The sequence below is a fragment of the Cupressus sempervirens genome, chromosome 8, assembly GCF_028749045.1.
Source record: "Cupressus sempervirens isolate cs-2001-9-10 chromosome 8, ASM2874904v1, whole genome shotgun sequence".
Lineage (NCBI taxonomy): Eukaryota > Viridiplantae > Streptophyta > Pinopsida > Cupressales > Cupressaceae > Cupressus > Cupressus sempervirens.
In genome coordinates this window covers 385855883-385880862 of record NC_143125.1, presented here as the reverse complement: position 1 = coordinate 385880862, position 24980 = coordinate 385855883, and positions in this window count along the sequence as shown.

The window sequence follows — 24980 nt, the reverse complement described above, 5'->3', positions numbered from 1 at the left end:
CTTGGAAAGATGTTGGTTTCTTGGATAAGCAAAAAGCAAAACTGTACAGCTCAATCAACAGCAGAGACAGAGTATGTTGCTGCAGCAGTAAACTGTTCTAATATTGTTTGGTTCAAGCAATTGCTACAAGGCATGAAGATGGAAATCAAGGAACCAGTCATCATGTTTTGTGATAACACAAGTGCAATCAATATATCTAAAAACCCAGTAATGCATTCTAAGACTAAGCACATTGCAATCAAGTATCACTTTGTCAGAGAATTGGTGCAGGACAAGGAAATCAGATTGGAATATGTACATACAAAGGAACAGATTGCTGACATATTCACAAAGCCTTTACCTAAGGATGCATTTTTGTATCTCAGAGGTAAGTTAGGGGTTATTCCCCTATCTGAAGTTCACTAAAATAAGTTTTAGTGATGCATCAGCTCTTACAAAATTGAACAATCATCAGTTGATGCAGCAAATCAAGGAAATATTGCATATGAATCAGTACTAAAGGTACAATGAAAGTCATTTGAAATTAGATGGTCTTTGGCATGTGTTGTTAAAGAGGGAGAGTTTTACTATCATATCTTTTTTGAAATCCAAAATTTGATTAAGTAATTTCTTCACAGAGGGAGATTACTGTAAGAGGGAGAGTTCTCTATCTTAGAGGGAGAATTGTTAATTGTGTTGTGTTGCAGTAGACTTGCTTTCAAATTTCATTTCTGCTATGACATGTTGTGTTGCCATCAATGCCAAAGAGGGAGATTGTTGGATACAATTAAGTAATTGTGTATTGTCTTTGATGTTACACAAATGTCATATCAGTTATCAGACAGAGTCTACCGAGTTCTATCAACCAGGAAAATAGTTTACAGAGTCTACCGAGCTCAGTCGGTCAGTAAAAGCCTTTTGCAGTGTATACCGAGCGTTCCTGTATGTCACACGGTGAGTTAGTGTTAACCGAGTTCACTCGGTAAGCTAAGGAAAGTTTAGTTCTTATCGAGATCACTCGGGTATCAAAGGATTTTGTAGCGAACGGTTAGTGTTAACCGAGTTCACACGGTAAACTAAGGAAAGATGAGTTTTCACCAAGCTCACTCAGTAGTCGAAGACAACTTTTACCGAGTCCAGTCAATTTCCAAAGGAAGTGGCAGGTTTACCGAATTCCCCGATAATTGTAGTTTTTACCGAGTTCTGCCGGTTAACACAGGAAGGAATTTTTTGTTCTATATTGACCGAGCAGCATTGACCAGTGAAGAATTTTGTTTGTTAGTTCAAGCCGACTTTGGAATATGTTTCGTCAAGTTGGTTGGGCAAGCCGACTTTGGAATTGTTTTGACAAGTTGGTTGGGCCGACCTGGTATTATGAATAATATATAAAGAGGTGCTCAAGATGCAAAATAAAAGAGACAGAAGAAAAGAAAGTATGTACAGATAGTGCAAGAAAGTGAAAGGAAGAGACTTGCATGTGCCTAAGCAGAATTGAGTAGAGGGAAATCTTGGAGCTGCAGAGATATATTTGATCAGTAAGGATCTTGTGGAGCTAAACTGAGATCTGTATTCAGCAAGATAAGTTGCATGTATATTCAGATCATTCATTGTTGCTTTCTAACCATTGTAATAGTGATTCGAAAATCTCCTAACAGAGTTGGTTTAACATCCATTTCATAAATCCTTTAACAGGGTGGCAATTCAGTTGAATTGTTCAAAAGACCTCTTACAAGGCCACTCCTAACAGGGTGATTAAATCCTCTAACAGGGTCACACCTAACAGTGTGTTTTGTAACCTTTAACAAGGTTGGCTCCTAACAGGGCTCACTTCAGAAGAGTGAAAATTGGTGACTAGTTGCTGGTGGTTTTTCCCATATTGGGTTTCCATGTAAATATGGTGTCTACTGTGTTAATGATTACTTTCTTTTGCATAGTCGCTTATTTCAGTAAATGCTTCATAAATTAACTAAACATCTATCAAGTTTTAAGCAGTAATTTTTGTGTTTATTGAGTAGCAGCAGCAACTAAGTTTAAGGCATCTTTGGGACTTTTGAAAATGTTTTTGTGGTAACTGATTCACCCCTCCCCTCTCAGTTACCCCATCTTCATTTTCCAACAATTCTTGTCTATTTTTTATTGTGTGTATGAATAAAATTAATCAAGATAATGTCAAATTCACAGACTCACACCAAATACATTTAAACCTTAAACACTTTTGAACATTGTCAAAACATTACTCCTCTTATCAAAACATTGCAAACCTTTTGTCAAACACTTGAGATCTTTGAAAACATGGAGGCTTTTAATTTTAGGAGCCCTTGGAATGATTTAGGCTCCATCATTTCATAGCATAACCTTGAATTTTCCATCTTTTGATCCTCATATTTGCATCCTTTAGTCCTCATTTTATACCTTTGAGTCCTCATAGAGCATCCCTTGGCTTTTATTGTGCATCCCTTAGCCTTCAATTTTCATCTCCTAGTCTTAACCTTTCATCCCTTAATCTTCATCTTCCATCCCACAACTTGCATTCTTACATACCCTAACCCTCATTTTGCACATCTTAGTCCTAATATCTCATGTTCTAGCCCTCACTTTTCATCTTGATTCTAATCATATCATTATCCCCTATCAACTCACTCTCTAACACAAAAATTTGACACTCACCAAATCTATAATTAACCAAGTTTTGGTCCACTTTACCAACTACACTCTAAAACTACCAACTACACTCTAATTGGCCCCAACTACACTCAAAGCACAATAGGCTCTATGTGAGTATACTTGATTGCTAGAATAGCCAATGTTGACTTCTAGATAGCATTTTGTGACCTTAAAGTTGCCACTATGTGCTTGTATAGGTCCTCATTTTGATCATGTCGTGAACATCATTCTTGTATGATCAAAATGAGGACCTATATAATATAACAATCACAAAGTCCAAAATCAACAACCTTCTAGCCTAGCTTCCCAACTATGCCATGAAACTACCAACTACACTAAAACTAACCCCAAGTGCACCCTAGGTATAGTTGGATCTATTAGAGTGCACTTGATGCTTTTTAAGTGCACTTGGTTGCTAGAACAACCAATTTTGGCTTCTAGACTACATTTTGAGACCCAAGAATTGCCTCCAAATTCTTGTACTGGTCCTCATTCTTATCATAACCTAGAACATCATTTTATATCCTAGTATCCTTTCATCTTTCATTCCCACTTCACATATTGCTCTTTTTTATCCTCTCTAAACCTCATTTTGAACCTAAAACCCCTTTGATCTTAGTCAAAAATCATAACAAAGTATGAGTCCTAGAGTATATCCTTATGTTGATGGATGATGGATCCTAACCTTTTTCCTTTTGTCATCTTTTTGTCATTTCTTTGGGTCAAACTCTATCTATGTCTTGATGGATTTATCTTTTCATTTTTATTAATTTGATCTTTTTGATTATTATCTCTTTTGGTTAAGATCCAAAGTTCATCGTCATAAGGTTAAACTCTTAGATTAATACTTTCCAAATATTTCTTCTTGTAATCACCTAAAAATGGTCATCTAGACTATTAGCCCCCTTCTTAGCATTTTGGCTAAATCAATTTAATCATTTACCTAGACCAAATTGCTAATAATCAATTTATTTGATTATAACCTATAGTTTGACTATGCTATCCTAAGTTCATTATTTGATTAAAAGAACATGTCCCATTTTAATTAAATAAAAGAACCCATTCTTCTAACCCACTTAAAGTGCACACATAAAGTCCTTTTTCTATTTTGCAATTAAAAGAAAAGGCTTTGTGACTTTTGTCTTATATGACAAGTCAACTTATATTCTATTGGTTGACTTGTGTGTGCACATGGATCACTCCTCTTTTTGAATTCCACCATTGATCATCCACCATATTCATCTTGATCTCCACCATCCGTACATCTTTAAAAGGGAGAGAGCTTTCCACCTCAAAGGATCAATCCTCATATTTTGAATATTGTTATGCTGCAGGTTTTCTAACAGGTTTCTTTGGAGCTTTGTGGAGAACTTCTATTTCTTGTCTACATTCTCTCATACCATTGCACACTAGTTTAGATTCATACTTACATGCTAGTTTAGTTATTTTCTTGTAATGATCTATCTTACATAGTTTAAATAATAGTATTGTAACACTCTCATACATGTTTTAGCATAGCTCCACTTTGCATCTCATTCTAGCTTAATTTTCATTTGCATTGCATTCTTGAGGAACTCCTTGTGACATTTGCATTCTTGCATCTTGTCTTTGGAACCTTCCATTGCATGGTTTACTAGCAAGAAGAGTATCTCTAAGGCTCATCTAAGAGCCCTTGAACTTGAAATACACTCTCTTGCACTCTGTGGATAGGGAGCTCTAAGCCAGCATCCAAGCATTCCAAACTCATGGAATCGTTTCGATAGAAGGGTTTAGAGTGGGACACTTTCGAGTGTACACTTCTAAGTTCAAAAACCTTTCATACACTTGTCATAGTGTTATCATATCTTGAGTCTCCCTAGACATCATTTCTTAATACTTGCTGCATAATTACCTCATCTTGCATAGTCCAAAACCCTAGTCTTTCTTCCATCTATAAAAATCCCACAAACATCTCCAATAATCAACTTATCCAAAACATTTGTCAAACCCAACACTTTCCTTGATCTCACATCCCTATCTTATATATCCCAAATGTCATTAACAACCTTAACATAACCCCTTGCGTAATCCAACCTGAATTTGCATACATCAACCTTCAACTTCATTTCCAAGTCTAAGGTCCAATGCAATTCTCATTTTTCATACCTTAGGATCATTTTCATATCCTTTAGTCAAAGTACAAAATGTCACTTGCATTTTCATTAGTGCATCATTTTCATAGGTCATTTTGCACTTTCATAACACACCTAAACCCCAAGAATCCAAAAAAATAATACATTACATAACCACTTCTAAATTATCAAGCTTCAACCTATTTTACCAAATACACCCCTATTTTACCAACTACACACTTCAGGTGCACACTTGATAGTTTCATAGCATAGTTGGTAGTTTCAAAGTGCACTGGGTAACTAGGAAGTCCATCTTAGGTTCCAAAACCCTATACTATATTTACACACCTTGCATTGCATCCCTAAACCCTAAAAGACCCCTAACAACACTTAGATCATTCATACTCTACAATTTTGTCACCCAAACACATCATTTTCCAACTACACCCTTTCTAGATACCCCCACTAGTACAAAAACAACAATATATTACTAAATAAATTACTAAAAATTGTAGATATGTGACTAATTTTGATCAAGTGACCAATGGTAGTTTATTGTAAGACATTTACCTCCCAACCAAATTTATGACTTAACTATTTTAATTATTATTTTAGTCACTGATTTAGTTGTTTATTGTTGTTACTTGGTAGTTTATTTGCTAATTTCGGCAGTTTATTTGGTAGTCTTTTGAGTAGTCTACATGGTAGTATATTTGGTAGTTTATTTGGTAGTATATTTGGTAATAAATTTGGTAGGTTATTTGGTAGTTTATTTAATCATCAATTTAGTCATAATAGGACACGATGGAATTGAACCACCATCCTCTTATAAAGAAGGTGTTCTTCCATTGAGCTAGTACCCTTGAAAGAATAATACAAAAATTTGACAAAGTTGTCTTCCCAACATTAGATCTACCATGATCATGGTCACTATAACATGATACTCTTCTCAAAAAACAAAATTTGAGTTATTATGAAAAACAATAATCTAAATCTTTATCAATAAAAATCAACAATTTTAAATTTTTCTATTCAAGCATTTTAAAATTATATTTCATGTCAATTACACTTCTCTAAATTGTTGTAGTCAAACTCTTATAAAATATACTTGGGAGCACTTTGGCCACACATAAGTATTGCTTCTTGTGAGCTAACTTCTCATAAAAAGATACAAATGATATGTAATTTATGTCAAGAAAATAGACCTTTGCATTAAATAAAAAAATTAAACCCCATTAAAAATCACATCTATTAAAAATTATGAAACACAATCAATTTAAATACTCGCTTTTTAATTATGGAGGTGCCAAAGGATCAAATATTTCCTCTTTATTATGCTTAGGTGGGTGCTAAAAGTGTTCATTACACCTAATGTTGATATTTATTGAGCCTTAGTCTACAAACAACATAAAAAAAGGAATTTGATAAAAATAAGGCACATGAAAAGAAAGTTATTATGAATGGTCTATAATTAAGTTATTTCTAGTAATAGGAAAAGTGGTGCCAATTCATAAATGTAAAGAAGAACTAAATAATATGTTTATGATAAATTGCTTAAAAAAACTTATAACAAAAGGAAATAATGGATTAGTAAAGTCTAATAGGCAATGACTATGCTTCACCTATTGATAACCCTAATTATTGTTAACATTAAGTCAAGTTTTTTATTAGTGACAACACTTATTCAAATTATGTATGGCTACTGAGATCATTGAACAATCTATAGTATTTTCCATGTAATTCAATAGCCACCAAGCTTTACAGTTCCTACCAAGAATCTCAATGGTTACCAAGTGAAATCAAGTAGTTTGAAGTCTAGTAGTTCAACCCAAGTAGTTCAGTGGTTACCAAGCTTCATAGTTCAAACTAAGCTAGCAATTCATGTGAAGTAAAGATAGTGTTAACTAAGCTATGTCATGATTAATGTTTATTGAGTGCAATCATGGTAAACATGTAATTTAGTTTCTACCAAGTTACACAGTATCTATCGAGTCACTAGTGTAGACCGAGTTTGAGACTACTCTAAGATGATTAGTATGGACCAAGATTCTACTTCTACCAAATGCATGATGATGTTGAGTAATGATAGTGGATGTCATATATCAAAACTTCACCAAGTCAATCTTCAAAACTAGAGTATCTTCATTCGAGTCAATTTTGTAATATTGTTGTTAACTTGTATATTGGTTGACTTTATAGTTTTATAAACTGGATTGATATATATGTAATGTACTGTTTCATATCCAATATATGTATGAAGAAATGAATATACGAATGTATGTATGCATGAATGAAGAATATGTAAAAAGCAAGCAAATGTGAATCAACAACAAAGTATATTGTAAGGCCATATCAGCAAAGGAGTAGCAAAGTCATATCTATAACATAAAAGTGATCAGTACATCAAAGAATCTCTATCATAAAATTAGTTTTAAGTTAGAGATCTACTATTTCATTCTAATAGGTGAACTAATAAAAATCCTCTAACAACGTAGACTTAACAATTTTTTGTCAAATCTCTTTACCAAGTGCATACTTCATTGTATGTTTGCAAATGCTCTAACAAGGTGGACCTAGCAATCCTAATTACTCCTACTAGAAATATCATCAGAAGTGATCATTATAAGCCTTAATAGGCAAAATTTATGTTGTAGTATTGAAGTTCTGTGGGTATCATCCCCACCCCAATTTTACTTTCTATTTGAAAGGTTTCTGGGTCACCAAATCATTGTGTTCATGTGCCATGAATGTTTATGTTTTTAATTTCTCATAGATGTAGTTAGATCTAATTTAATTATTTAATGGTTATTGGATTATTGAAATTAAGATAAGTATTTGATAAAGTTTTTGAAGTTATTGATTCACCCCTCCCCTCTCAGTAACCTAGCATAGTCTTGAATATTTCCAACAATCAATATTAGAGTATTTGTGGTTCTCAGGATAAAGCTTGACCACTTCAACAAAGATCAAGGATAATAGAGATATTTAGACTTGATTAGGTAATTGACAATGAAAAGCTAGATCTATAAATGGCATTGTACAACTCAAGAAAGCTAAGGAGAAACTCTCCTAATCCCTAAAAAGAAGAAAGAAACTTGCAAATTAGATGAATGATCATCAATACATTGAAGAAAAGATTGAAGAACTTTTCCCTTCAAGAAGTTTAGATTAAGAAAATGATGCAATCAAAGAACTCTTAGAGAAGAATGGTTCCCTACAAGAAGAAATAAGAAAGCTTAAGAGAGAACAAGAAATTCACTCAATAAGGCTATGTGAAATCTTGGAAGAAAGAAACAAGGTGAAAGAAGAAATGGATGGAAGAAACAATGAGATCCAAAACCAATCCATTCAACATGAAGATCTCATAGATCAAATCTCCAATGAAAATGAAAAAATCATGAGTCAAAGATAGATCAATGAAAGATTAAGGAATTATCTAAATTCAGAAAGACAAATCAATGAAAGAATAAGAAATGAGTTGAGATCTAAAAAGAAAATTAGTGAAAGATTGAAAAATGACCTAAACACTAAGAAGAAATACCATGAGAGAATGATGAAATCCCAAGTAGACATGAATCAATTTAATCAACTAAATGAGAAGAATCTTTATAGACAAAAAGGTAAAGCAAGAATTGGATACAAAGAAGAAGGTGAATTCTCTAAACAAGGTGTTGAAAGGAATCAAAGACCTACTTGCAATCATTGTGGTAAGATAGGTCATACATCAAAAAAATGTTGGAGTAATGGTAAAGAAAAATTCAATGGTAAATGTTACAATTACAATCAACATGGTCATAAGGCTAATGAATATAAGAGAAACCAAAATTTGAAGGAAAATGTCACAAATGCAAGAAGCAAGGTCACAAGGCATCAAACTATAGAACCAAGTCATTCAATCCGATAGAGCAAATTGTGAAAGCAATATTTGGTTGGGACTATAACACTTGGTGTAGATGTCATTACTATGGAGAGTGTAGACACATTGGCATGAACTATGTTAAACATCACATAAGGAAGAGAGATACCACCATAAGATGTTTCACTTGTACATAACTTGGTCATCTAGCTAAGAATTGCATGAATATAGGTAGAATTGAAAATGAAAAGAAAGTTAAAGTAGACAACATTAGAAAGAAAATGAGGTAGCAATGGATTCCTAAATCCATCAAGGAAGCTAGTCCAAGAAATGATGGTCATGTCACTCAAGAAGTGGGTGACTCCACCATCTCCAACTAAGTTCTTAAGTAAGAACTGGAACTACATTATCATGATCACATATAAATAGTTCCAAAATTAAAAGGAAGCAAGATCCAAATTAGTATTCAAGATACAAAGGGATAACAAAAGATCAATATGATTTATCATTGAGTTAATTTTCCTACCAAGTAAGGTTGGGTCATAGACTCTACCGAGCAAGATTGGATGTAACTAGTCACACATGTTTGGTTACCAAGTTATGAAACATTCACCGAGTGATCCAAATAGATAATAGATGATAGCCTATCATGCATAATGATGTCATCATAATTACCTTTATACTAAGCATTAATGGAAAAGTGTTATCAAAAGGGAAGGAGATCAAATTCATTTTTCACAAAAAAATTTAAAGTGTTATTGTGATCAAGTGTATTGTAGAGCGATAGAGCGATTCCAAGCAAAATTTGCAATAAAAATTTTCAAAGTTTTCCTAACCTACCAAGTAGCCATGGCAACATCAAGTAGTAGTAGAAAGGTAAAGAAAGGGTTAGAAATGTTGGTCTGAGGAGTTGAATTGAAACCACTAGATTTCAAACTTGTGCTAGCAATTATAGAAACCCTAGATCCAAATGGAGTGCAATCATAAATCCCTCCAAAGGTACTACTCATTAATGATGTTTTAACTCATTTTAAGTGTGCAATTCAAGAAATTGGAACCCTAGAGATTGATGATTCCCTAAGTGAATTATGTGTGAATGGTGTTCTTAAACTCAAACATAAGCACTTGGAAGATAAAGGTTTAACCCACATTCCCCACCTACCCTAAAGTTTTGAAATCAAATGGATTAGATACATCCTAAGCCAAGTTCACAATGGTCAATTATGGCTTGAGAAACCAATTTTGATCACTAAGAAGATGATTGAGACTATTATTAACTTAATATATACTGCATTAGTAGCATAATTTGTATATTGTATGTATCTCAAGCTGGGGAAGCCTTTCAAAGTATTTTAAAAAAATTTTCTCTCTAAAGAAAAACTACTAAAACCCTAGGTTAGGTAGAGTTAGAGAAGAAAACCCTAGCTGAGTGGGATGATAGAGGTATGAAGATTAGTAGTGTAATAGATGCAGAACTAAAATTTGGCATACATGTGATAGCACACAAGATCTATAGTTCTAGTCATCTAAATAGTGTGTCGTGTGAAGTAGTAGACTTAGCATTCAAAGTCATGAAGAAAAATCTATCATATGATCTTGTAGACTTGTTGAAATAGTTTAACAAAAATATGGAAAGTATAAGGACATCCAAGAATAACCCTTGCAAATTTGGTTCATTTTTTACATGTCTATTTTTCTATGTTCAAATTTTTTTCCCTTCTAAAGGTATAGTCATATGGAGAAAGGATGTGCTAGTTTTGTATCAGATTAATGAGTATATTGTAGAAATGGGTGAGAATTTTTTCAGCATAATGGATAACTAGTTTTATGTCTTCAAGGAGAAAATGAATACCAAATTCAAGATTCCTAGGAAATTGGTTGAAGATTACAAAGATGATGTGTGTTTTATGGTGATAGTGCCAAAGTCTACAGTCAGGTAGTAATTCTAAGAGTTGTATGGGTAAAACCTCTTCCCCATGAGGTGAACATTATAGAAGCAAAAGACATAATTGAGGCCTTGATGAATGAACCTATTGATCCAAAGGCACCACACTTTGGAACATATGATGAGGCCAAGGCAAGAATAAAGCTTGAAATCAAGCTTCCATAGGCAATTAACAAAGGCAAGAGGAGAATAGAAAAACTCAAATCCAACACACCTCTTATGCTGATGGAGGGAAAGGGAGAAGATGATGATGATACAGAGGATAAAGAAGAGTTAGAAAAGGAAGAAGAGCTAGCAAAGAAGAAAGGAAAGGTGATCATCACCAAGCCACCCAAGCCATCCACTTCAATCTTTACCAGGAGATCCAGGAAGAATGGTAGTGAAGTTGTGTTTAGCAAGCCTCCTCCCACCTTCTAGGAAAAATTGAAACAATTGGAAGATGGTGTAGGCATAACCAAATTCAAATCATTGAAGTATTTGACTAGGAAAAAGGTTGAGAAGAAGCAAATTAAAGAATTGGTGCTAACCAAGATGGGAAAATGGAAGTATTCCCCTAATCAAATAGCCTCCCAAATCTCTAATGGGTTATTAGATAAGTTGAAGCCAAGATGGGATTTAGCTACATAGAAAACAAAATATATCTATGAACAAACTTTGAGGCAGTTGTTCCCAAGCATCATAGATGCTAAGGTAAAAGAGTCTATGAAGACAAGATGACTCTTAGATTCAATACTTGTTTAATTTTGTTAAAAGATATAGAGTATGTAGTCAAGAATGCTATAGATAGGTGGAAGAAAATTTATCACTTGCATAAGTAGAGTGACTTTCTAGTAGAAGTCAAGGATGATGACAGTGATGATGAGGAAGAAGGAACATACTTTGAGACAATATAGTTTGAAAATGAAGAAGTTGAAGAAGATAAAGAAGAAGAAGCTACCAAGGAAGAAAAAGAAGATGATGAGGAGACTAATCCTATAAAGATAGCAGTAGCTATCATTTCCTCACTTCCTCATTCTCAAAGCAAATCAGCAACTACATCAAGTTCGAAGACAACTTCAACAAGTTTGATTGTGACCATAGAAGATACATCATATGTCCAATCACTCTTCGCTCCCTCATAGCTTATCACATCACTAATGAAAGTTTCTACCACATCATCTACTAAGATATAGCCTCCCTCTTCTTTAGTTCCTGAGTTAGGTTCATTAGTAGTGAGTATAGTGTGTTCTACAATTTTGTGTTCTTCAGCAGTAAGTATAGTTTCAAGTTCTACAATTTTGGTTCCTATAGTTTTGTTTTCTATAGCTTTGGATACTTTTGTAAGTATATTAGTTTTTGGATTTAGTAAGCATACTAGGTAGTGCTCCATCTATTGGTGCTATATTAGTTTTTACATCTAGTCCTACAATCTCTACTATTGTTTCCATTTCAAATTCTAAGGCATTATGTACAAAAGTAGTTGAACCTAAGGCTCAACCAAGTATAAGACTTTTGAGTGGAAAGGAGATAGAGGAGGACATTGATCTAGATAAGGAGATTGAGATTCCAAAGTGGGATGTTTTTGATAAGGTAAACAGGTTTTAAGGGGTCCTGAAACCCATAAGTTTAACAACAAGAAAGGCTAAAAATAAGTGAAAAAATGCCCAGCCAAAACATAATCCTTACGGCTGAAAATAAGCCCAAAGGCCCAGCCTGAAACAACTGCCCACTAAAAAGGCCAGAGACCCAACCAAAAAAATAGAGACCAGACAAAAAGCCAAAGCCAGGAGAAACAAAAACCAAAGGACAGAGACCCAACCTAGCAGACTACTTCTCCATCTCGAGCATGGTCTGGGCAGCTTCGACACACTCTTGTTGCTCTTCTACCTTATGATCCTGGGCGTTCATCAAATCTTGCTCCATAGTGCTGTCCTTGGCTTTATCCACATCCAGCCTATCTTTGTCTCTGTTCTGTTTATCATCTTCCTCCATCTGGTTCCTGTCTTTGAGATTATCCAAGAGAGAGAGGATGTTTTCGTTGATCGAAGTGAGGAGGGAGATCATTTGACTTGCCAGGTTGTGATTGTAGTTCTTAATATTTTTTACTCTCCTCTCCATCAGAGTCTCCCAGCTATTTCGGTCGCCTTGGCTTTCAGCACCTGTCTTGCTCTTGATTTTTTCCATTTGGGAAACCCTATCTCTGACATCCTCAAGCTCATGGAAAAGCCATTTAATTGATCTAAAGTTGTCGATCATGCTATTGCGAGCATTGTTCAACAGATTCATGCCCGTTTCTCTTGCATTATCAGAAATAGCCACCATAGCCGGGTCAATTAGCTCATTGAGTCTAGGCTTCTCGAGGTCATCCACCAGGAGTTGGGGGTTCATCGCCTCTTTGTAGATTCCCATAGTGGCCGTTCTCACATTGAAGTTCTTCCAAGCCTTCCTTCTATTATTAACTTGCACTTCCCCCTCAATCTGTCCAGAGTTGTCATTTTCCTCCAAAGGAGGCTGAGGATGTATAGGGGAGAGGGGAATGGGCAGAGAATCCTTTCCCTGACTGCTGGAGCGCTCCATGCTCTCTCCCTCCCTCTTCTATCTTTTTCTCAATTTCTCCTCATCCAGATCCTCCTTCGAAATCTTGTCAGATTCATTAGTATCCATTTCCTCCTCCACCTCAGCAGAGCCAATTTTAGCTGGGGTATGACCTCTAGGGCTCTTTCTGCTGGGTAATTTGATAGAGGGGTAATCCTTCTTATGGCTTTTAGTCTTCTTACCTGAATGCTCAAAAACCTCATCAGAGCTGATGCTCTCAACATCGTCGGAATCTGAGGAAAAACTAGAGCTGCTCTTGTCAACATCCGCCCCCTTGATAGGGTTTTTGCTAATGGTTTGAGCATGGAAATGCTCATGAATCAGAAGCAGAAGACCCTCATGCAGTGCTGGGTTGACGGTAGCTTTCTTTTTAAAACTAGAAATGGCCTTGTTCATCAAGTTAAAAAGATAATACGAGAAGGAGATCTTACTACCATGGCAAAAATGATTCAAAATCACAAAATGGTGAGTCCTAACCCTATCAAACCTAGGGTCTAGGGTTATATATTCAATGACAGCGTAGAGAACATACCTCCAGAGCTTCTTTATAGTATCCATTACAAAAAATGTCTCTTTCTTGCCCAGCTTGTTCAGCTCTTTAGTGTTTTTCACAAAATCCTTGATTGCATTAGAAGACATCTTCTTGTCTCTGAAGAATTTATGCCCCTCCATCAGAATCCCCGTGACTTCAGCAACCACATTCTTAGTAATTTGAAAGTAGACCCCGTTCACCTTAACCTTACCATTATTCCACGAATTCACCATGCTGTTAGTGATCTTAGGATCCGAGCGATGAAGTTTCTCGAAGAAATTAGTAACCCCACCCTTTTCCAGCTCTCTCCAAAATTTGGCCTTGTTCTTCCACTTCTAAACTTCCCCCATCGGCTCCTGTCTACTCCTCTCACTCGTCATGTTAACCTAATCAACTTCCACAATACTCATGAACTCTGATCTGTGCAAGTTATTTGCATTCGAAAAAATGGTGATGTTTCTTTTATGATACCCGTGAATAAACCTCTTTCTAAAAATAATGGTATCGTCCTTTCGAATGTGTCGAAAAGTCAGAGGAAACCCCTTTTGCTGGTGCAAATCACGATGCCAATAATGGAACTTACCATTTATTAAGCAATATTTATTATCCATAATTGCATTGGATTTGAGCCGTCCTTCCCAAGATTTTATCTTGGTCGATGAGCAACTTTGCCTCTGCCAGAAAATCTTTTTCGGCATGCCAGGACAGATTATTGGTGGCGTTAACCCCTTTATTAGCAAACCAATCAGCGACTGGGTTTGCCTCTCTGTAAACATGAGTGACGTGGACCTTATCGAACTTTGTGAGAGTGGCGCAAGTCTCAGCAATTATGTTCGCAATCATCCACGAGGGAGGGGAAATACCATTAATGGTATTAATAATGTTTTTGGAGTCCCCCTCAAGCCAGAGTTTAGTAATCCCGGCTTCAAAAGCCAACTTGACCACCTTACTCGCAGCTCTAGCTTCAGCCAGATGAATAGTCTGGATTCCCAGCGGGGAAGCAAAGGCAGCTATTCCCTCCCCATAGCTATTTCTTATGATTCCCCCGCAACCTGAAGGGCCTGGGTTACCCTTAGAAACCCCATCAAAGTTGGCTTTTGACCAACCATCTGGGGGGAGAAGCCAGCTAGCATCCTGCCTTTTGAGGTTCCTATCTTTTTCTTTAGCTATCTTTCTGTCTCCTTCTTCTTCTTCTTCCTCCTTCAGGACTTGGAGATTTTCCTTTATATTCTTCGAGACCTTCCTGCCAAGGATTATAGCCAGCTCCTCTCTGTCTCTAAATATTCTATTATTCCTTTCCTTCCAGATTCCCCAGCAAAAGTGGGGTAAAATCTAGTCTGAGTGATCCTACCGACCAACGATCTTACAAAGACCTTTCCACTGATGGAAAAAATCCATGAGATTATCTAGTTTGCACCAGAGGGTTTCATTATCATGTGTGATGACATTCCACACCTCCCTGGCATAGTCACATAAGATGAAAATGTGATTTCTGGTCTCAGCCTGATTCTTACACAAGGGACATCTACTGGGCATAACATGTCCTCGCTTCATGAGATTGTCATGAGTAAGGATTTTGTTCTGAAGAGCCAGCCAGTAAAAAATGTTGATCTTTGGAGTGAGACCCGAAATCCAAGCCTCCGCCCAAGGGGCCTTCTCTTTTAAGCTCCAAAGGGAATTATAGCCTGAGGCAACAGAGTATCTTCCATTGGGATTATCCCTCCAGACCAGCTCATCCCCCAAATTGATAAGAATCATGGAATTGAGCATAAGCATTATAGGAGTCAAGTCCTCAGAGATGAGGGATAGGTCACTCCATTCCTGGCCATTCCAATAATCACAAATTTTGGACCCAATTTGATCAGTACAAGCTTGCATCCATCTCTCAAAAATAGGGTTATTGATAAGTGGATCTTGGGAAAGCCATCTATCCGACCAGAACTGGATGTCCTTCCCATTTCCCAATTTCCATGATATCCTGGCCTTAGCCAGGTCCCTGGCTTTCATGATCCCATTCCAAATGTTCGATCCTTTTGGGATATCTTCATTAAAAAGGGTGAAAAGAAGAGTGGGTCTTCTAAGGTACTTGTTTACCAGGGTGTCCCTCCATTCACCAGTGCTACTGAAGATCTGCCATATTTGTTTAGCTAGGAGAGCCTTATTGAGGTGAGTGATCTTTCTAATGCCCAGACCTCCGTACCTCATAGGGAGGCAAACCTTCTCCCAAGCAACAAGAGGATATCTTTTCTTCCCTTCATTACCATTCCAAAGGAAGTCTCTCTAGATTTTCTCCATTCTTTCAGCTATTTTCCCTGGGATTCCAAAGAGGCTCAGGGCGTAGATTGGCAGATTTTGAAGAGAAGATTTGACTAAGAGGCATTTCCCCGCTTGACTAAGAGAGACCCCTTTCCAACCAGCCATCTTCCTGTTGAATCTGTCCAAAATACCATTCCAAAAAGACTTCGGGGGTGAGGATCCCAAAGGAAGACCAAGATAGGTAGAGGGGAAAGAGCCTACCCCACAACCCAGAATCCTGGCGATTTTCCTTTGTCTAAACTCAGAGGTGTTGATGAAAAAGAGCAAGATTTTGTTCCAATTAATCAGTTGACCTGTCCCACTGGAGTAAGTATCAAGAATCTTCTTTAGGGCTCTGGCCTCTTTGACAGAAGCTTCCCCCCCAAGATAGTATCATCAACAAATTGCTAATGAGTGAAGGGAACGCAATTAGAGGAGGGAAGGATCCCTTTGATACAAGCATCATGCTTTCTATAGTCTATAATCCTTCCTAAGCATTCAGCTAAAATGATGAACAAAATGGGCGAAAGGGGGTCTCCTTGTCTGAGTCCTCTGGATGGTTTGAAAAAATTAGAAGGGACTCCATTAACTAGAATAGCCAAAGAGGAGGTGGAGACCAATTGAGAGATAATTTTGCAAACTTTACTGTCAAAGCCAAAAGTCGAGAGGACCTTCCCAAGGAGAGACCAGTCCACCCTGTCATAAGCTTTAGAAAGATCCAGTTTGAGAAACATACCTTCCCATTTGGATGCCTCAAGAGAGTGGATGACTTCGTGCACCATCTGGACAGAATCCAAAATTTGTCTCCCTGGAACAAAACCCGATTGATGCTGTGAGATTATCATGGGCAATATCTTGAGCATTCTTAAAGTGAGAACTTTAGAGATGATCTTGTAGAGAGAGTTGCACAGACTAATAGGTCTAAAGTTGTCCAATGAGTCCGCCCCAAGGGATTTAGGAATGAGAACCACAAAAGTCGAGTTTAGCTCCTTGAGAATAGATTTGGCTCCAAAGAATTCCTAGACAGCCTGAACAACCTCTCCCATGATCACCGGCTAGAACCTTTGGAAGAAAAAAGTGGGAAAACTGTCCGGGCCTGGAGCCTTGTCAGCAGGCAGAGAAAAGAGAGCCTCTCTAACTTCTGAAGCATTAGGAATAGCACAGAGCTGTTTATTATGGATAGGTTGAATGAGCTGAGGGATACAGTGTAACAATTCCTCCTGGTCCAAATTAGAAAGCATTGGGTCCTCAGAGAGAAGGCTAGAGAAAAAAGAAACAACTTCTTCCGAGATGGTAGATTCTTCAATTAACAGCTCCTGCCCCTTATTGATACCATAGATCTTGTTACTAGCACGGTGCTTGAGGGTGGTTAGGTGAAAAAAATTAGTGTTCCGATCTCCTTCCTTTAGCTAGGTGATCCTCGATCTTTGCCTCCAAAATTTTTTTTCCTTATTAATAATGTTATGAATTTCAGACAGGGTCTTGAGCTTCGAAACCCTGTTGGTCTTAGTGTAACCTTCCTTCTGAATGCAATCTTGGATAATAGTTAGATTATCAAATAACTCTTTCTTTTCATGGAAGATGTGACCAAAATCAGACTTGTTCCAAATTTTAATCATCCTCTTCACATTGCTAAGTTTTCTGGTGACTCTGAACATGGCTGAGCCCTCCACCTCTATCCCCCACCATTTCTTGATATTATCCAGGAGTTCAGGGTGAGAGGTCCACATTTTCTCAAACCTGAAAGGATGGTATCTCCTGTGTACCAAAGGGGAAACTAAAAGAGAAATGGAAGAGTGATCCGAACCAATTCTAGGAAGCAAAGATAGTTTGCAGCTGAAGGATTGAAGCCAGTCCAAAGATATAAGAGCTCTATCCAGCCTAACCTGAATGCAATCATGGCCTTTTCTCTCATTTAACCAGGTAAAGGATCCGCCCTTAAGCTCTATGTCCATAAGGGCCAAATTATTTATGAAGTTAGAAAGATCCTGTTTACTTTCCCAATCCGGGGGCATACCTCCCTTTTTCTCTTTATCTTCTAGCGGTGTGTTAAAGTCTCCCATGATTATACCTTTCTTAATGTCACAATCTTGCACCATATTACCAACTTTGGTCCAGAAGTTTTTTCTATCTCTCTTATTATTGGGGGTGTAAATATTCACTAAAAACCAGGAATCATTGGTGTGCAAATGTTGAACTCTACAGAAAAGAATGTTATCTTCATCATACTCAGCTACTATATTGAAATACTTATCATTAAAAAGTAACAACATTCCTCCAGATGCTCCTTCAGAGTTAGTGGCTATGCCCTTCATGCTATTGTTGAACTTAATATTTTCCATCCTTTCCTTCTTCATTTTAGTTTCCTGGATTAGAAACACATCAGGCCTTTGGTCCCTTATCATATTTCTAATAACTTCTTGCTTGTGGATTCCATTGAGTCCACGAATATTCCAAGATAAGATCTTCATGATTTAACTATTGAACATGCTTCCTGGATGGTGCGCTGCGTACCATCCTTAATGTTTCTTCTGGCTTCCTCTTTCCTGATTTCATTCTTGTTTTTCCTTCCCACTAGGTTAGATTTGTGGCCGAGATCAGCCTTGGCCATGCTTCTAGTAGAAGGGGGAGATATCGGAGAAGGGTCCCTGCTATTCGTCTTCTTTCTACTCCTGACTTCCGTCCAGGGATTCTCTTCTCCCTCTAGTCCTTTGTCTAGCCAAGCATCAATTCTCGCCAAATCTTCCATTTTCGATGCAGACAGCCTCTCTATGATTCTGTTTACTATTGAAGAGGGGGGACAACAAACCAAGTTAGGGTCCTGGGACATGGGTTCCCCCTCCTTTAGTTCTTCCATGGAGTTCGAGACAAAGGATAGTTTCAAGTCATCCTCCTGAGAATCCAGAGGGGGAAGAATCATTTTTTCACCTATCTCCTTAGGTTTCTTCTCAGATTCCTTCGCATTGGGGAGAGGTGTTGAATCATCTTTCACTCCTTTCTCTTCTCCCCCTCCTACATTTCCAGTCACCCGAGGAGGCCCTGATTCCTCTTGGGGCGCATTAGGAGCAGTATTTGTTTTTCCTTCTACCTCTCCATTTGCCTTGACTTGCGATGCTTTTTTCCTCCATTCTTTTTTGGGATCTAGAGAATCTTTTATCCCCCCTTGTGGATGAGCCTTTCCCACCGTACTCTTCCCTTTGAAAAGTGGACATGATCCCGCCTTGTGGCCAGCCTTCTTACAATGGAAACAAGCAAAAGGCAGACTTTCATAGTCAATCTTTTGAGATCTATTTCCCAGATGAGATTTTAGTTCTAAAACTTGAGGCATGTCTTGGCCTTCGATGACTCCTACACAGATTCTTGTGTAGTTCAATCTTTTCTTAGCTGCTGTGACAGGGTCAATGGAGAGGAGCTCTCCAAAGGTCCTGGCAATGCCATCAAAGACATCCTCATGCCAATATTCCAAAGGAAGTTCTGGGAGTCTTAACCAAATTGGAACTTGAGATTGAAAATCATTGTTCAAATCCAAGTTGGATGTCCATTTTTGCAATATTAGGTTGGATTGGCCCAAAGACCAGTTCCCAGCACATAGTATACGAGAAAAATCTTCCGAGCAGGAAAACTCGAATGACATGAAGCCTTTGGCCATAGCAGTCACATCTACATGCCCTTTAAGGTCCCAATTTCTCCTGGTAAATGTCCTCACTACATCAATATTAGGTCTTGGCCCTACAAATTTTCCTACCAGAGTGTTCGCCATGCTTAGGATATTGTGGTCAATAATTTCCCTAGGGATTTCTAGAGCAAAAATACCTTTCTCCTTATCAAATTTGTCAATGACTTTTGGGAAAGACGATTTACCTGATAGTTTTATCCCGAATAGATTCGACCAGCGTTCCCATGCCCCAGACGGCCCACTGCCCACATGGGGGGGAGGGGGAATCTTCTCACCTGGATGGGGCATCAAAACCCATGGGTCCCCATCCTTTGAGGCATCCTCATCTTTCCCCTCCATTTCCTGCCCTGTGCTTGCTGCATGCCTTGCTGCATGCCCTCCTGCAGACGTGGTCTCCTGTCTCCCACCTTTCTCCAGATTCGAAACAACATGATTCAAATAGCAATTCCTGCCCGCTCCATCCCTCTCTCTCACCGTGCCCATCCCTCTCTCTTTGTTACTTTTCCAAAGTGGGATGTTGATAATGCCATTGCATATCAAATGCAAATAGCTAGTCAACTACTCCAAAAGAAAGCAAAGCAAAATAAATTGAGAGAAGAAAGAAACAGAGAAGATAAAATCATAGAAAGTGCTAAGAATATTTTGACTGAAGTGATAGGCATTGAAGTTGATATTTCTCAATAAATTTTATTTCAATTAGGAGAAGTAGTCCAGAAGTTTAATGAAGACTCTAGTGGTCAAGACAAATTGATTGAGAAAGCAAAGGAGAAATTTGATAACAATGTGCTTGATCACATTGCTCAAAAAATTGCTATCCAGCAAGTGGAGTTTTCCTCAAATTTGATCAATCTTGAAAACTCTTGCACAAATGTAACATCACTTTTTGAGAAATTATGTAATGTTACAAAGTTCACAAAGGAAATAAAGAGTGAACTGACAAAGATTGATGAAGATTTGAAAGATAGTTCACAATAGTTACAAATTGACCCTAGTTCAAGCTCTGCACATCATATGAAAATTAGATTCTTATCAGATATGTAGGTCGAGTTGTTGAGAGAAGAAGTAAGGATCTAGTCTTCACTAATAGATATTCATATTATGATCCTTCCCATCATGGACACAATGTAGAAGCACATTGTTTACTCAAAAACATTGATCCATGACAATAATTTCTCAATTGCAGATCACATGATAGAACTCTCTGTAGAAGTCCAAGTTGCTTTACATACGTGCAAAGTTTTGCAAGAGAATTGGGATAAGATTTTAGCACTCATACTTAAGGTACATTCTAAGTTTCTTTATTATATTGGTGTCTTTTTGTAAATAAGTTTTGAATAAATCTTTGGAATTATTGTCAAAAAGGGGGAGAAACAACATGAGAAATAGTATGTAGAGGAAAAGCAGTATGTGTATATGAGAAATAATATGTATAGGAAAAGCAGTATGTGTATATGAGAAAAAGTATGTATATTGTATGGGGGAGAATCATGCAAAGGAAAGGAAACTATATTGTATATACTTACAAAGAATTTTTTTGAAAAATCTCAAAAATAGTATACAGTACTGAGCCAGTATCACACTATGATGTATATAAGTTTTGGCTGATAAGTATTATTGTCACTAATACCAAAGAGGGAGATTGTTGATATTAAGTCAAATTTTTTATTAGTGACAACACTTATTCAATTTTTTTATGGCTACTAAGATCATTGAATAGTTTACAATGTTTGTCATGTAATTCTGTAGCCACTGAGCTTTATAGTTCCTACCGAGCATCGTAGTGGTTACCAAGTGAAATTAGGCAATGTGAAGTCCAACAATTCAACTCAAGTAGTTCAGTGGTTACCAAGCTTCATAGTTCAAACTGAGCCAATAGTTCATGTGAAGTGAAGATAGTATTAACTGAGCTATGTGATGATTAGTTTTTATTGAGTGAAGTCATGGTAAATGTGTAATTTAGTTTTTACCAAGCTACATAGTATCTACCGAGTCACTAGTGCAGACCTAGTTTGAGACTACACTAAGATGATTAGTATGGACTAAGATTCTACTTCTACTAAATGCATGAGTATGTCAAGTAATGATAGTGGATATCGTGTATCAGAACTTCACCAAGTCAATCTTTAGAATTTGAGTGTCTTCATTTGAGCCGACTTTGTAATATTGGTGTTAACTTCTATATTGGCCAACTTTGTAGTTTTGTAAATTGAATTGATATGTGTGTGCGTGTGTGTGTGCTTTTGTGTGTGTGTGTGTGTGTGTGTGTGTGTGTGTGTGTGTGTGTGTGATGTATTGTATCATATCCAATATATGTATGAAAAAATAAATATATGAATGTATGTATGCATGAATGAAGAATATGTAAGAAGCATGCAATTATGAATCAACAAAAAAGTATATTGTAAGACCATATCAGATAAGGAGCCAAAAATTCATATCTATCACATAAAGATGATCAATACATCAAAGAATCTCTATCAAAAAATTAGTTGTAAGTTAGAGATCTATTGTTTTATTCTAATAGGTAAACCAGTTCAAATCCTCCTCTAACAAGGTAGACTTAACATTCTTTTGTCAAATCTCTTTACCTAGTGCACACTTCATTGTATGTTTGAAAATCCTCTAACAAGGTGGAGCTAGTAGTTTTAATTGCTCCTAATAGGGTAGATCATCAAAAGTGATCATTGTAAGCCTTAATAGGCCAACTTTATGCTGTAGCATTGAAGTTTTGTGGGTATCATCCCCACCCTAGTTTTACTTTCTATTTGGAAGGTTTCTAGGTTACCAAATCATTATGTTCATGGGCCATGAATGTTTATGTTTTTACTTTCTCATGCATACAGTTAGATCTGATTTAATGATTTAATGGTTATTGGATTATTGCAATTAAGATTAGTATTTGATAAAGTTTTTAAGGTTACTGATTCACCCCTCCCCTCTTAATAACCTAGCATAGTATTGAATATTTCCAAAAATTATAGGATCAATTTGGAGATAGAGGAATTATTCTAGAAGTTTATTTTAGTTAGACATCATGGACAATTAATTCAAGATCTAAATTGTAGTCCTTGAGAGGAGTGTAGTTCAAAGGCTTATAATTAATCTATGTTGAAAGTTTTGAAGGCTATAAATATAGCTTTATTTTATATAGTAAAGATTAGCTTTCATCGAGCCATCTCTTCTTAACCATTGTATGAATTTTCTAAGCATTGATTAGCTAAATAGCTATATATTTTCATTGAACTCTCTGTCTAAGAATTTGAAAAATCATAACAAAATGAAATTAGATTAAAGGTTAAGTCCATGTCTATCCAAGAAACTATAAAAACTAGTAATAAGGAGAACATACATTACCAGATTCCTTTCTACTTGGACAATCGAACTAGAAGTTGAAGTGGTAACCAAAACTAATTCCCAACTAGTGGCCTCATTTGACAAATCTAAAGCACTATTTAAATTTCCATTTGAAGCAATGCCTATAGTTTGTAGGAGGTCTAATGTCAAAATACTCTTAACATAAATACATTGGTATGTTTAATATGAACCATACAAACAACTTACCTATAGCAAGAATGATAGCAAGAGATAGTGCATTTATTTCCTCAAGTGGTGAAGGATCAGGGCTAATGTCATCTAAGCGCTATATGCTAGACATTAAAAAAGGTTATTTAATAGTTACTTAAGCATTGGTTAGACCTACAGATAACATAAAACCATTATATGCACTCTCACTAGGTTAAAATATATAGTCCAAGCTACCTTATGGTATATACCATCCTCTTCCTATATAAGTTCTTCATTGTAATGAAATTTATTACAAGGAAAAAATATTCTAGTTCCCAAGATTTACCAAAAGTTCAAGTGTTGCATGTTGTATAGGTGCAACCTCCTCCTTAATAGGTTCAGATGGAGGTGGGGGTGGTGATAGTTATGGTGATATCTCATCCTCAGGTTCTAGCTTTTTCATGTACTCTAGAGCTAAAACCTTTGGAATGGATTCAATCTTCTACTAAAGGAAACATAACATATAAACAAGAAAAAATTATGAGTAGTTGCAAATTTTCAATAATGTTTGATAGAAATTTAATCATGTATTTAATTTATCATTTTGAAAGTAAATACAAAATTAAAGTATGACTTAACTATATCTACAATAAACTATGTATTTTCTTTCACACATGGCCACTACATACTAGCTCCCTATGAGTTGATGAAGCTCTTAGGGAATATCTAACATACTCTTCCATTGTAGAAATGAATGATGTCAGAGGCTAATTAGAGATTTGATTAATAGTACATCATATAAGTGCTGAACCTTATGCCTTCCTTTAAACAAGAAAGAAGACATGCCATTAGTACCTATTCAAATGGAGGAAACTTTGGCCCATGTCCAAGATCAACGCCTTTGCAAACTTCATTGAATAATCATAACCAATATAATGATAACCCAACCACACCTGAAAAATGGTTCCTTCATTGAATGATCAAAACCAATACAATGATCTCAAGCATAGATTGATAGCTCTTATCTGTAAATCAATAAATAACTTCTTCATAGTTCACATATGCCTACTCTATTATATACAACACATATATTGATTTGAGTAACTCATAGGTACTACTCATGGTGAAATGATTTTTACACCATAAAATTTTTTATCCTCAAATCATATATTTAATAGCTTTATATGCTCTCTAGCACAAACACTTATAGAAAATAAGATATATTCTTTAGATATAGGGCTCCCTAACTCTACATCACTAAAATCCCATCCAAATAAAAACTTGGAAACTAATCATACAATTAGCTCTTGATACCCAACTGCATTGGAAACTCTCCAATCATAGACACATCAGCTCACAAAAGGAACTCAATTGACACTTGTGAACAATAATCAACATCCATTATATTACCACCACAAAGAGAAATCATAATTTATTCTTCTCACAAGGAAACAAGAGAGATTCTTACAATAGCTTAGTTGTCTATTGTTATGATTGCCAACCATTAGTGTTAAACAATACATTCAACTAGTTTAAACCTCCATCATACGGAATGAGAAAAGGAATACAAGGAGTCCATCACTAGTACAAAAACAACAATATATTACTAAATAAACTACAAAAAATTGTAGATATGTGATTGATTTTGATCACGTGATCAATGGTAGTTTATTGCCAAAAATTTATCTCCCAACCAAATTTTTGACTAAACTATTTTAATCATTGATTTAGTCATTCATTGTTGTTAGCTAGTAGTTTATTTGGTAGTTTACATGGTAATTTTGGTAGTATATCTAGTAAATTATTTGGTAGTTTATTTGGAAATTTATTTGGCATTATATTTG